Source organism: Echinops telfairi, unplaced genomic scaffold (assembly GCF_000313985.2).
Source record: "Echinops telfairi isolate 266 unplaced genomic scaffold, ASM31398v2 ScPeMD7_7468;HRSCAF=8506_0, whole genome shotgun sequence".
NCBI lineage: Eukaryota > Metazoa > Chordata > Mammalia > Afrosoricida > Tenrecidae > Echinops > Echinops telfairi.
The window spans coordinates 26,794,674-26,807,282 of record NW_022111369.1 but is presented as its reverse complement, the minus strand read 5'-3'; the positions used below and the strand labels follow the sequence as shown (position 1 = coordinate 26,807,282).

The 12,609-nt window shown below is 37.2% G+C and overlaps 1 pseudogene; it reads right to left on the bottom strand.

The window, feature by feature from the left end:
* Positions 1-10,112: 10,112 nt before the first annotated feature.
* On the bottom strand, positions 10,113-10,991 carry LOC115873321 (annotated as a pseudogene).
* Positions 10,992-12,609: the final 1,618 nt, after the last annotated feature.

The following is a 12,609-nucleotide window of genomic DNA, read 5'->3' as shown; positions in this document are numbered from 1 at the left end:
CATTGAATTGCACTGGCATGATTTTTCAAACACACAAACAAAAACCAACAACACAAGTGAATTCTGTATAAAAATATAAAGTAAGCTTGGGGATTGTGTTTCTTTACCTGTGTCCTATTCCAGAATGATAGCTCCAATGGAAATCTCTTTCTTTGTTATTTTATAGGTCAGGCCCTGAAAAGTTAATGAATTTGATCTGGGACACCTAGCTAGCTAATAGCAGAGGCTGGACTTGAAATTGGATAATACATGTTTCCACTCCAAGCAGTGCTTTTCCCAGTAGATCCGCAAAGGAAAGCTGTGGCAATACCAGCTGAGCACTGTGTGGTCATTTTTATTAGGATTTCTGTTTTGGTGAATTATGCTATTGTTAATGTTAATGATGAAGAAGAGAGAATCTGTCATTTGGAATCATTTGAGAATTTATCTCTTGAGTGGACAACACTTATTCCTATGGCCTGCTTTGGATGAAAGCAAGTCCTCTCAGCAGGTCAGGCTCTGCCGCTTGGGAAACAGAAATTGCACCGAAGGGACTGATTACATCTGGACCCAAGCGATCAAGGGCTTCTTTAAAAGCAAGTCTATTCCCTCACAGTAGTGTGCCTTATTATTTGTAGTTGCACTATTTGAAATTGAGCAATTTAACTGATTTTCTTTATTGTTCTTGAAATACTCTTCTTAATGCTCCATTCGTATTGAGAAATAGATCCATTTTGTCTTGGGGCTGCAACTTGATTTTGTTTGCTTGTTTATATTTTTAAGGTAATTATGGTCACTGTCACATGAGCAGTATGGGATTTATTTAGTTGCCTGAACATGGCATTTCCACTCCCAGAGCACACAGAGCCTGGAAGGGGAATCCCAGGCTCCAAGTCCCTCTCACCTCCCCGTCCTCCATCTCAACTGGCCCAGCTCTTCCTTAGATAAGCAAGGATTTCCAGTGGTGTAGTGTTGTCCTGGGCATGTGATCTTTGTAATTATACTCTATTTTGTGGCATTGTGTGATTATCCTCCATTTTATCCATGTTAATTCCTAATGTCTATGTTGATGAGGCAGGGTTAGTGTGAGGTTTACCTTGACTCCAACCCCACTCACACTCCAATCTCACACACGCTGCTGTAAGGGGAGCTATCATGGTAGCACGACCTGGACCCAGTATTCATATGGATGCTCAATAGAGGGTTTCCCTTGCCCTACATCAAGTTTTTCTACATGTGACCTCCAGTTCTTTAAACTTGAGCTGGCAGCCTGTTGAATGACCTATTAATTCTCAAATTCATGAGCATTGGCAGCCTTTTGAACCAGGCATGTGATCTGTCAATTTTGGGATTCGTTACAACCTAATAAATTAACAGTCTGTCACCTGACCTTCTGATTAAGGGTTTGTCAGTTCCTACATCCATGTGGGTCAAAGGAAGAATCAGCTACCTTGAGACATTTATTATAAACTGTACACACTCGAGTATAAACTGACCCAAACACCAGCCAAGGCATCTAATTTCACCACAAAAACTGCATTATAAATGTGCTAAAAAACTCGGCTTATACACGGCTATATATGGTATGTGTATCTTAAGGCTCATTGAGTTGCTTCCACCTCAGCAACCCGATTCCTGTACAACTGCATTGGCCTATGCCATCCACACCATCATTCGGATGTTTAAGGCCATGGCTGCAGCCGCTATGTCAGTTCATCTTGGGGAGGTAGTTTGTTTGTTTTCCTCTCTGCCTCTACTTCACGAAGCATGTTCTCCCTCGCTAGGAAATGATTTTTCCTGGTAACATGTTCACATGATTTGAGTCAACATCTCATATTTGCATTGAAAGAACATCGAGTTTTACTTCTCCGCACAAAAGTTTGTTTGTTCTTCTGACACCCGTCCAATAGTCTTTGCCAGTACAAGTGTTCAATGAAGTCATTCTTACTGGGCTTCCTTATTCATTGTCCAGCTTCTGTAAAAAGATGAGGTGATTTAAAATGCTATGACTTTCACGTTAATCCTCGAGGTGACACCTGGGCTCTTTAACATTTTTTTCCCAAAGTTTTATTTGGCACATACTTTATATATCACATAATTCAGTGGTTCAATCATTCAGTCGTATCGAGGAGAATTGTACAATCATTTCCAGATCAATTTTAGAGCAGTCCACCCCTCCACTCCTCATGGTAACTTCCCCTTTAAAAATGAGCTATGCAATCACAATCCATTCTGATGCACTGCCCCCTCCAGCTTTCAGTATTTAATCCTGAAATCCCCAGGGCTCTTTAACATTTAAAAAAGCCTTTGTAATAGATTTGGTCAGTGCAATTATCATTAGTTTTCCTGAAGGCTTCTTCAATGGGCATTGATTGTGGATCCCAATAACATGAACTCCTCTGTACATTTAATCTTTTCTCCCTTTATCATGATTTTTAATTTTCCAGTTGTTAGGAATTTTATTTTCTTTACTTTGTTGTAATCCACACTGAAGGTTGAATCTATTCTTTATCAATAAGTGCTGCATGTCCTTTTCCCATTCAGCAAGCAGGATTGTGTCATCTGCATATCATAGGTTGTAAATGAGCCTTCCTCCAATCGTGATGTGTGTGCTTCTTCATATAGTTATGCTCCTCAGAGTTTCGTTTAGCATGCAGACAATAAATATGGTGAAAATGCAATTCTATTGTATACCTTTCTTTATTTTAACCACAACGTATTCTCTTGATCAGTTCAAATGACTGCCTCGTCGTCTATGTAAAACTAAAGCATGAGCACAATGAAGTATTCTAAACCCTCATGCTTCACAATGTTATCCGTAGCTTGCTATGATCCACACAGTTGAATGCTTCTACATAGGCAGTATAACACAGGGAAACATCTTTTCCGGTATTCTTTGCTTGCAGCAACTATTCATCTCATTAAGAGCAATGATATCTGAATTCTATGTCCTCTCCAGGCTATTAATAACCTTGAGGAGAATGGGAATCCCAGAACCCTACATTATGCTCACACGGAAATTGTACATGAATCAAGAGGCAGTTGAGTGAACAGAAGCAGGAAATACTGCATGGTTTAAAATTAGGAACGATGTGTGTCAGGCTGATGGCCTCTCACCATATTTATCCTTATGTGAAGAAAGCACCAGAGAAGCTGGATTATATGAAAAAGAGTGTGGCATTAGAATTGGAGGAAGACTTGTTAAAAGTCTGCAGTGTACAGATGACAAAACCTTGCTTGCTGAAAGTGAGGAGGACTTGAAGCACAACTCAATGTAAACAGGACCAAAATCCTCACTGGTCGCATCATAATAAATGGTCAAAAGATTGACTTCGTCAAAGATTTCCTATTGTTTGGGTTCACAATCAATGTCCATGGAGGCAGCTGTCCAGAGATCAAATGAAGCATTGCATCATTAGAGTGTTGAAAAGCAATGATGTTATTTTGAGAAATTAGGTTCACCTGACCCAAGACATGCTATTTTCAAGCATGCCATATGCATATGGAAATTGGAAATTAAATATGGAAAACCAAAAAAGAATAAATGCATTTGAATTATGATGCTACCAAAGAATATTGAAAGTACCATAGACTACCAAAAGAATAAACCTGTCTTGGAAGAGGTGCAGCCAGCATACTCCTTAAAAGCAAGGGTGGCAAGATTTCATCTCTCATACTTTGGACATGTTACCCAGAGAGACCAGTCCCTGCTGAAGGACACCATGGTTGGTAAAGCAGAGGGGCAGTGAAAAAGAGGAAGACCTATGACAAGATGAATTGATACAGTGGCTGAATTGATGGGCTCAAACATAAGAGCAGTTGTGAGGATGGCACAGGACCGCAGTGTTTTCTTCTGTTGTCTATAGGACCGCTATGAGTTGGAACCAATTCAATGGCACCTAAATAAAACAGCAGCCTATCCTCTCTGGAATATGGCATCCATTTATGGCAGTTCCCATCTATAGTATGTGAAAGCGAATTTTGAATTATATTTGTAGACATCCTAATTGTATATGATTATTGATAAAATAGTTTGATAATTATCTTATGAAGCCCTTTTACATTGGAATGGACATAAAACTGGATATCTTTTAGTTGATTAAACAGGTAGCTATCTTCCATATTTCTTAGTGTGGAAAGTAAGCACCAACATAGCTACATGTTTAAACATTATAATTAATTAATATTATTTATATTCCTGAAGCCTAATTTTCCTCTTTGTTTTTAATGCTGCTTGCATATCCTCCTTTCATAACACTGCTCTTGGTTGTTACATACTACATCCTGGGGTGGCTGAATTGGCTCTGTTTATACATTTCTTCTTCTTTGAAAACTACCTGCATCATTCAAAATTTTATCCAAAGTACCTTTCAATATTGCAATTCAAAATTTTAATGTCTCCTTCAGTTATTACAGCTTGAGGAATGCTAATCTTCCATTTTGTTTTTTTTTAACTCCAAGACTTTGTACATTTTGTCTTCTAGTTCTATTTTGTACATTGATTTTTATGGATCTATTTTTTTGAAAATCATTTTATTGGGAACTCTTACAGATATTATAACAATCCATACTTTAATTAGATCCAGCATAATTGTACAATTGCTGCCACCATCAGTTTCAAAACATTTTCTTTCTACTTGAACTCTTTGATATCAGTTCCCCTTTATCCCCCACCTCCAGGAACTCTTATTATTTATTCTATTATATTATTTTGCTTCATCTTACACCAACCAATGTATCTGTTCACCTATAATTCTGTTATCCTTTTTCCATTGAGTGGGGTTACACTGTCATCCTTGCTATCAATCCCCCCTCTCTTCCTGTACCCTCAGGAAATCGTTACTCCCATTACTCTTTCTGAAGGGTTTATCTATCTTGGATTTCATCCATCTAATGATCTTAATTATAAAAATGAAAATATGGAGGTTTAACAAGATTAATGAGGTAAAACTGAGACTGTAATAGTAAGGGAATTAAATTTTAAAGCAGTGGGTCTCAACCTTCCTAATACCACGAGACTTCAGTACAGTCCCTCATGTTGTGGCGACCCCCTCAACCATAAAATTATTTTCGTTGCTACTTCATAACTGTAATTTTGCTACTGTTATGAATTTGGCAACCCCTGTAAAAGGGTTGTTTGACCCCCAAAGGAGTTGCAACCCACAGGTTGAGAACTGCTGATCTAAAGGATAGTTATGTGTTTCATCAGTACTATACTGAAACTTGGATATATCATCCCTTCCATATGGCCCTTCTGTAAAGGACTGCCTAATTATTTTGCAAGTGGGTGTTGGGTCTTCACTTTGTTTATGCTCCTTCATGTCAATCTGATATCTTGTTTTTTAACTTCTTATTCCTATTCCCATCGACACCTCATGGTCACACATGCTGGTGTGCTTCTTCCATATGGGCTCTGATGCTTCTTTGCTAGATGTCTGCTTGTTTATCTTCAAGCCTTTAAGACTTCTGATACTATATCTTTAAATAACCAGACACCAGCAGTTTTCTTCACCACATTTACTTAAGCACCCATTTTGTTTTCAGCAATCATGTCGGGAGGGTGAGTATCATACAGTGCCACATTATGAGGTGAGATTGAAGATGAGGCCCAAAGTCCATCTGCTTCCCTGTTGTGTTCACATATTGGAGTCTTCTATTCAGGTTTTTGTCATAATTTCTTCCAACCACTTTAGTGTCTGTACATTCTAGACCAACTTTCAGAATGTTCTGTAGTTTCAATTTTGACCTTTTCTTCTGTTATTGTCCTTTGAATGATCTTTTAATTCCTTTATGTTTTATGTTGTTGATGTCATCTTACATTTTTGATCATTAGTTTTCAGTGCATCAAATCTATTCTGGAGAGTGTCTCTAAAAGATGTGATGTACTCATGGTCATATTTTGGCTGTTAATGACTTGTTTTTATTAAAATCAACTTCAAATTAAACTTCTATCTGAACAATTAATTATCTGTTCTACAGTTTCTGCTGGTCTTATTCTACAAGACAATACTGACCTTCTCTACTATTGCTTTCCACAGATATAATCTATTTATTCCTGTGTATTTAATCTGGCAAAGTCCAGAGTGGCTCTTTATTTATTTGTGTTGTTGGAAAAAGGTGGTAAGATTTTGCTCATTAAACTAAAATCTTGTCTCAGAATACATTTCTTCTGGTTTCTGGATTGCTGAGATCTGATTTCCACTAGCTAGTGTGGATTACGTGTACTCCAGTGACCAAATTCTCCATCATTATGGATTGTGGCTCCAATAAAAATATGCAGAAAAATTAGCACATTTTCATAGACAACATCAAAATTTAACAATATGTCGGAGATAGTCTTAAACACTAATTTAAAGAAATATCCTCCTTGCACAAGTGGAGCAACTCAGAGAGGCATGCCTAAGATAACTCAATTATTTTTTATAAATGATAACTTGTGACTTTGTCCATATACTTTTTATGTTGTGTTTTTCTGTTCTAATGCCCAAATTCGGTTTTTTTTTATTCTGGTATTTATTTAATGCATTTACTTTGACATCATGTGGAGAGTGTCATTATGGAGGGTTTATTTCATGTTATTTTGACATTTGTCAGTATATTAAAATGAGTTAATTGCTTACTGTGCTCAGCAAAGAATTTAGTAGAGAATTCACAAATGGTGTCTGTATACAAGCACTCATGAGTTTTGAAAACAAGTTGGAACTTTTAAATCACACATTTTAGTTAAAGTAAAAATGTTCCAGTTTAAAGAAAAATATTACATTGAGTAATATACTCATTGACAGAAAAATAAAAATCATAAAACTTATTGACAATGATATCAATCACTGATGCATTTTACTATGAATATTGAGAAAATAAAACACTAACATGGTTTGACTGACTACACAGGGTATTAGCCTCACACAGAGAACGTGTGGGTGTAAGAATCTAGAGCTCATACCGGGTCACAATCAAATAACCAAGTACCTGACATTTTTCTTAGGGTTTCCCTGCACCCCTGAACTATTTGGGTTTTGTAAAATGTCACCTAACTAGTGGACCGAGGGCTGAATGACTGAGAACTGTCCTTTGTCCAGAGGGAGTTTGTCTTATTTCTACTGAAGTGCCAAATGGGTTAGTGATACCTCCTTCTCTCTTTCTCTCTTCTTGTACATAATTTTTGTGAAAATGTTCATCAATAAATGGTTATGGCTCCCCTAGGGGTTGCATCAGGGATTTAGTCATGAAGGAGAAAAAGTATCATTGTTTTTCTCCCAGGGAAGTTTTATTTGGAAAGTCCCTGCCTTTTGACAGGGACTTGTGAATTGTCCAGACATGGGCCAGATGCAATCAGTAGTAGAAGGAACAACTGAGGCAGCATGGATTTTCAGTGGACACATCATGACCTTGAAAAAAATATCTCAATATTTTCTTTGCAAGGAGGAAAACAGCTATCAGGTAGGGAATAATTAGATGAAGAAAAATATATATATCAAATAAGCATGAGCCGTTAGTCAAGGTTAATATCGCTGAATTGTGTCAGTAGGAGGAGCACACCTTAGCAGTACAATTCTAGTGAAATAAAGTCTATTCTTTTGTCTCATCCATTCCAACTCCTGGAACTGCACAAAGTGTCCAGACATGACTGCCTGCCAGTGAACCAATTCGCTTATCTTCATTGTCATACAACTTAAATTCCAGTAATAATAATACATAATAGCAATCTATATAGGTTTTTACAACAAAGAACAACAGCTTCAAAATGTAATCTATATGTATTCTTCCTTATAGAACCATTATTTACTTTGGAAAATGAAATATTTGTGCATTGATTTAAGTTTTATATATTAACTATAAAGCAATGATTTTTGAACTTCAAGATTTTTCAGTGGTTAGTTTTAAAGCGTTGTTAAATTTGATATCATTGAATTTTAGATTAAAGAATTCCTGGACATAAAAAATGTGATAAATATGTACAATTTAAATAGCTTATATAAACCTTTATATAAAAGAACTAGATAATTAATATTAGCATTTACAAAGAGAAATGTGAATTGAACTCTGTCATTATAACCACAGAAATATTTTACAAACCACTTTAATTTTGACTTTTAGTAAAATTTATCTGAAAGATTTACCTGTACAAATTAAACACAAAAGCTGATTTAAATATAAGTGCAATGGAGGGACCCTATCAAACATAGTAAAACTATTTTGATCATTTTTGTAAGCATGCAGCAAATTAATTTTAGTTTGTATTTTAATAGTTCAGCATGTTCATTTGTCTTTAATTTACAAAGTGTGATTTTGATTTCATAACACATACAGCTCAAGTTTATCTTTCAGAAAGAAGGGTAATGATCTATGAATATCAATACATTTTTTAAAGTACTTTAAATTTATTGATCTCATTTCCATAAATTTTGCTAACTAATGTAATTAGTCTTAACATAAAAATTATATCATCTCAATTATATGCATTTCGAGTCTACTTTTCTCATGCCGTCTATTAACTTTTCTTGTCTACTTGCACAACTAAAATTCACAGTGCACTGTTAAATAGAATGAGTGAGCAAGGGGCCATATTTATCCCTCTGGTGCCCTGGAGTTGGTTCTTTCCAGTTGTGAGGAATTTGATCTCCATATTGTGTTGTGATCCATACTGAAGGCTGCAATGCTTGATCTTCATCAGCAAGTGTTTTAAGTCCTCCTCACTTTCAGCGAGCAAAGTGGTGTTATCTGCGTATCACAGGTGTTTTTTTTTTTTCAAGCTTACAGTTTTATTCAGGTAGCACTTAAAATACTTTATCCTTTTAAGGTTACATTTTCCACAGTAAGCATCAAATACCAAGTACACTCTTCCCCAACACTCTGCTCTAATTCCCCACCAAGAAATAAAACACTTTCCTGTAACAGTTATTTAAAATCCATAAAGATCCACTTGATTCTGTCCTCCAAAGCCATGGCACTGTGTCGTGGTACAAAAAATGCCTGGATTTCAACATTGTTACATTAAAATCACTGGCATTTTAAAATCCCACCCAAACTTTTAGCAATGTTCTCATTTCTATGACAACAACAACAACAACAACAACAAAAATCAATATGGACAACATTACTATGCTATAAAGGAGAGAAAAAGTTACTTAAGAGGAACATGCATGAAAGTTAAGGAAATACAGGATACAATTCAGTACTTCAAAATAAGAGGCTAAGCAGCAATATTATCATGCAAATGAAAAAGTACAGGAAACCAGGGAAAATCTTGCTAAAACGAAATCTCCCCCCTGCCCCCCAAAAGGGTCCAATGTTTGCCATCTGAAATATTTAACCCAACCTAATTAATTGCTAAGTATCTAATTAGGTGCATATGATTGCACATGTATACATGTAAGCATACAAGTTTAATGTAGCACGCATTTCCCCCCACCGTGACCTTAAATTATATGAGTAAGAGATGGTACTGAAAAGCAAACTTTTGCAGAACCCTATGTACATGCTAGAAAGAACAATTGTGAGCCTAAAAAAAAGATAGGATTTAGCAAAATTTCAAAATATGTGAAAGAGATTTTGGACTATTTGGATATGATTAAAATTAAATAAATATAAGGAGTGGTTCTACATCACAACAGATTCACTGCTAGCCTACCATGTATACATCCAGGTTGCTTTGAAGAATTCAGCCTGTTCTGGCTAGCCTAAGAAAAGGTACCCTGACATTCATGATTCAATGTGCAAAGCATAGTACCTTTAATGCATCCTATACATCGTGGTATTTTAATTTCAAATCTTTATTGGCATTGGGGGTGGTGGTGGTGGTGTGGGTTAAAAATCATCTCCTAGTTACATATTTAGTATCAGCTTGTATCGTATATCTAAAGCTATCAATATTTTGGTAGTGGTTGAATAGCTGAAGAGAAATACTAAGACACTTGGCCAAAGTGAATTAGATTCTTAACCCGCACTAATGGGTTTGGTGCTGGGGAATAGCAAAGTAAGAAAGTCTAATGCATGTTCCAAAATGGTTGTCATTGGTAACCATTAGCATCACCTCACCTCTGGCCTCCCTAATCTGACTACATAGTGACCAAGTGTCCATAGCCCTGTCACAAACAGGTGTCATCTTGGTAGAGCACCCAACAAGATGTCATCTACCTAGCAAGTGTGTAAAACCAGAACACACACAACACAGGCCTATGCTCCACTGTGGCATGCGTGAGCCCTGGTGAACAGCGTGCGTGTCTGGTTAGTCCAGGGTAGTGTTTCCCTTTGGTCGACTTCTTCTTCTGCTGCTAGTCTCTCTGCTTCTGCTTCTTCCTCTTGCCACCTTCTTTACATCCTGTTGAAAAACGGAGGGATCCCAGCTGCTGGTGAACTGAGGTCTATCTTGCTCATCATCATCATTTTCACAAATATAGTGAGATCCATGCTTGGGTAAACCAGCAGGTCTGTGGGACTTCAGGAAGCCCATTGAAGGTAGAGAAAAAGGATCCCGCGCCTCGCGCGAGGGCCTCTGCGATTCCCAAAAAATTCTCAAATGGGTCTTCAAAATAGTCAAATGGGTCCCTTCCACCAAAAAATTCCATGAAGACATCATCTGGATTACGGAATGTGAAACCAAACTCAAATGGACTGTCAACATGACTTCCACCTCCACCTCCACCATTTAATCCTTCTTTGCCATATTTGTCACAGATGTCCCGTTTTTTTAGCGTCTGATAACACCTCATATGCCTCAGCTACTGGTTTGAATTTCCTCTCTGCTTCCTCCTTATTCTACGAATTTTTAGCAGGATGCCACTTCAGTGCCAATTTACGATATGCTTTTTTAATATCCTCGGGTGAAGCACGTCTCTGCACACCTAGAACTTCATAGTAATCCACCATATTTTAACAGATTGTTGGAACAAGTCCCAAGGAGGTTGGCAGTCAGTGGCAGGGAGGAGGAGAAGCTGAGCAGTGGGGCCCGCAGTCTCCTCTCAGGTCCGGCACGGCTGCTGCTGGTGGAGGTGGTGGCGGCGATTCCTCGCGCTTTCCTTTCTCTCCCTTTCTCCCTCACGGGTTTTTAAAAAACCTTTCTCCAATCCTGATACTACATTCTTCTCCACATAATCCAGTTTCTCTGAATATTATCTCTGCACACAGATTGAATAAATATGCTGAGAGGAATAATCCTGACATACACTTTTCCAGATTTTAAACTCTTCCTTAATCTGTTTGTACAATTTGCCTTTTGATTCATGTGTATGTTCCACAGGAGCACAAAGAAGACTTCTTGAGTTTCCCTTCTTCTCAACGCTATCCGCAGTTTGTATGGTCCACACAGATGAATGTTTTCGCATAGCCAGTGAAACACAAATAAACAATTTTAGGATTCTCTGCTTTCAGCCAAGACCCATCTTACATCACTAATAACATGCCTTGTTCCATGTGATCTTCTGAACCTCTGGCAACTCCTTGTTAATATATTGCTGCAATTGTTGGTTGATCTTGAGCAAAATTGTACTTGATATCAATAATATTTTTATATAACTTGTGCAATTGTTGGGCTCCCTTTCTTTGAAAGGGGGGGGGGGTATGGATCACTTCAAGTCAGTTTCCAAGTAGTTGTCTTCTAAATTTCTTGGTCTAGAAAAGTGAATGTCTCTGTTTCATCACCTTGTGGAATCATGTCAGTTGGTGCCCATCACTCTCTGAGTCTTGCTGTTGGCTAATGCTTTCACAGCAGCTTGGTCCTTGCTTCACTACCGCTGCTTCTTGCTCATATGCTACCTCTTGAAATGGTTGAATGTTGACCAGTTCTTTTTGATGCGGTAACTTTTACTATTTCCATCTATGTACCATATATTTCCATCATTCCATAATATATAGTGTATATTATTTCCATCTTTGGCTTTTCTGTATAATTCACTATTTTGCCCCTAGAACCTCTCAATATTGAAACTCGAGGTTTGAATATTTTTTTTATTTCTTTCAGTTTAAGATACGTTGAGTATGTTCTTCTTTCTGGGTTTCCTAATTCAAATTATTATAATAATTTACTTTATCATCTCAAGCTGTCCTTTGAAAATGCATATTCAACTCATACTTCGCTATTTTTCCATTTCCCTTAGCTACTCTAAGATTAAGAATAAATTTCAGAATTTGTTCTGACATCTGTTTTGATCTTTGATTTCTTTCCTGTCTTTTTAATGACATTTTGCTTTCCTCATTTGTGACATTCCTAATGTCAGCCCACAGCTCACAAGGCATTCTGTTATTAATGTCTCATGCATCAAATCTGCTTGTGATACGTTCTCACAACGAGAAATCTCCTCGGGGTTGAACTTTTGCTCTTAATGACTGCGTTTTACTTTCCTTAAGGTAGTCTCCAGCTTCGTCTCTCTCAAGCAGACAACCCTTTTCTACTACTGTTCCTTCCACTTTGTTCCTGGTTTTTCATTCCAATGGCCAAAAATTACCACTGCATCTTGATTGCATATTTGATCAATTTCAGATTGAAGACATTGGTAGAATTCTTCAATTTCTTCCTCACTAACTTTTATAGTTGGTGCAAAAAAAATTGAATAATTGTAGCATTTGGATTTCCTTGCGATCATGTAGAGATGATCCTATCACCGCCAGCATCGTTCCTCAAGCTAGCTCTTT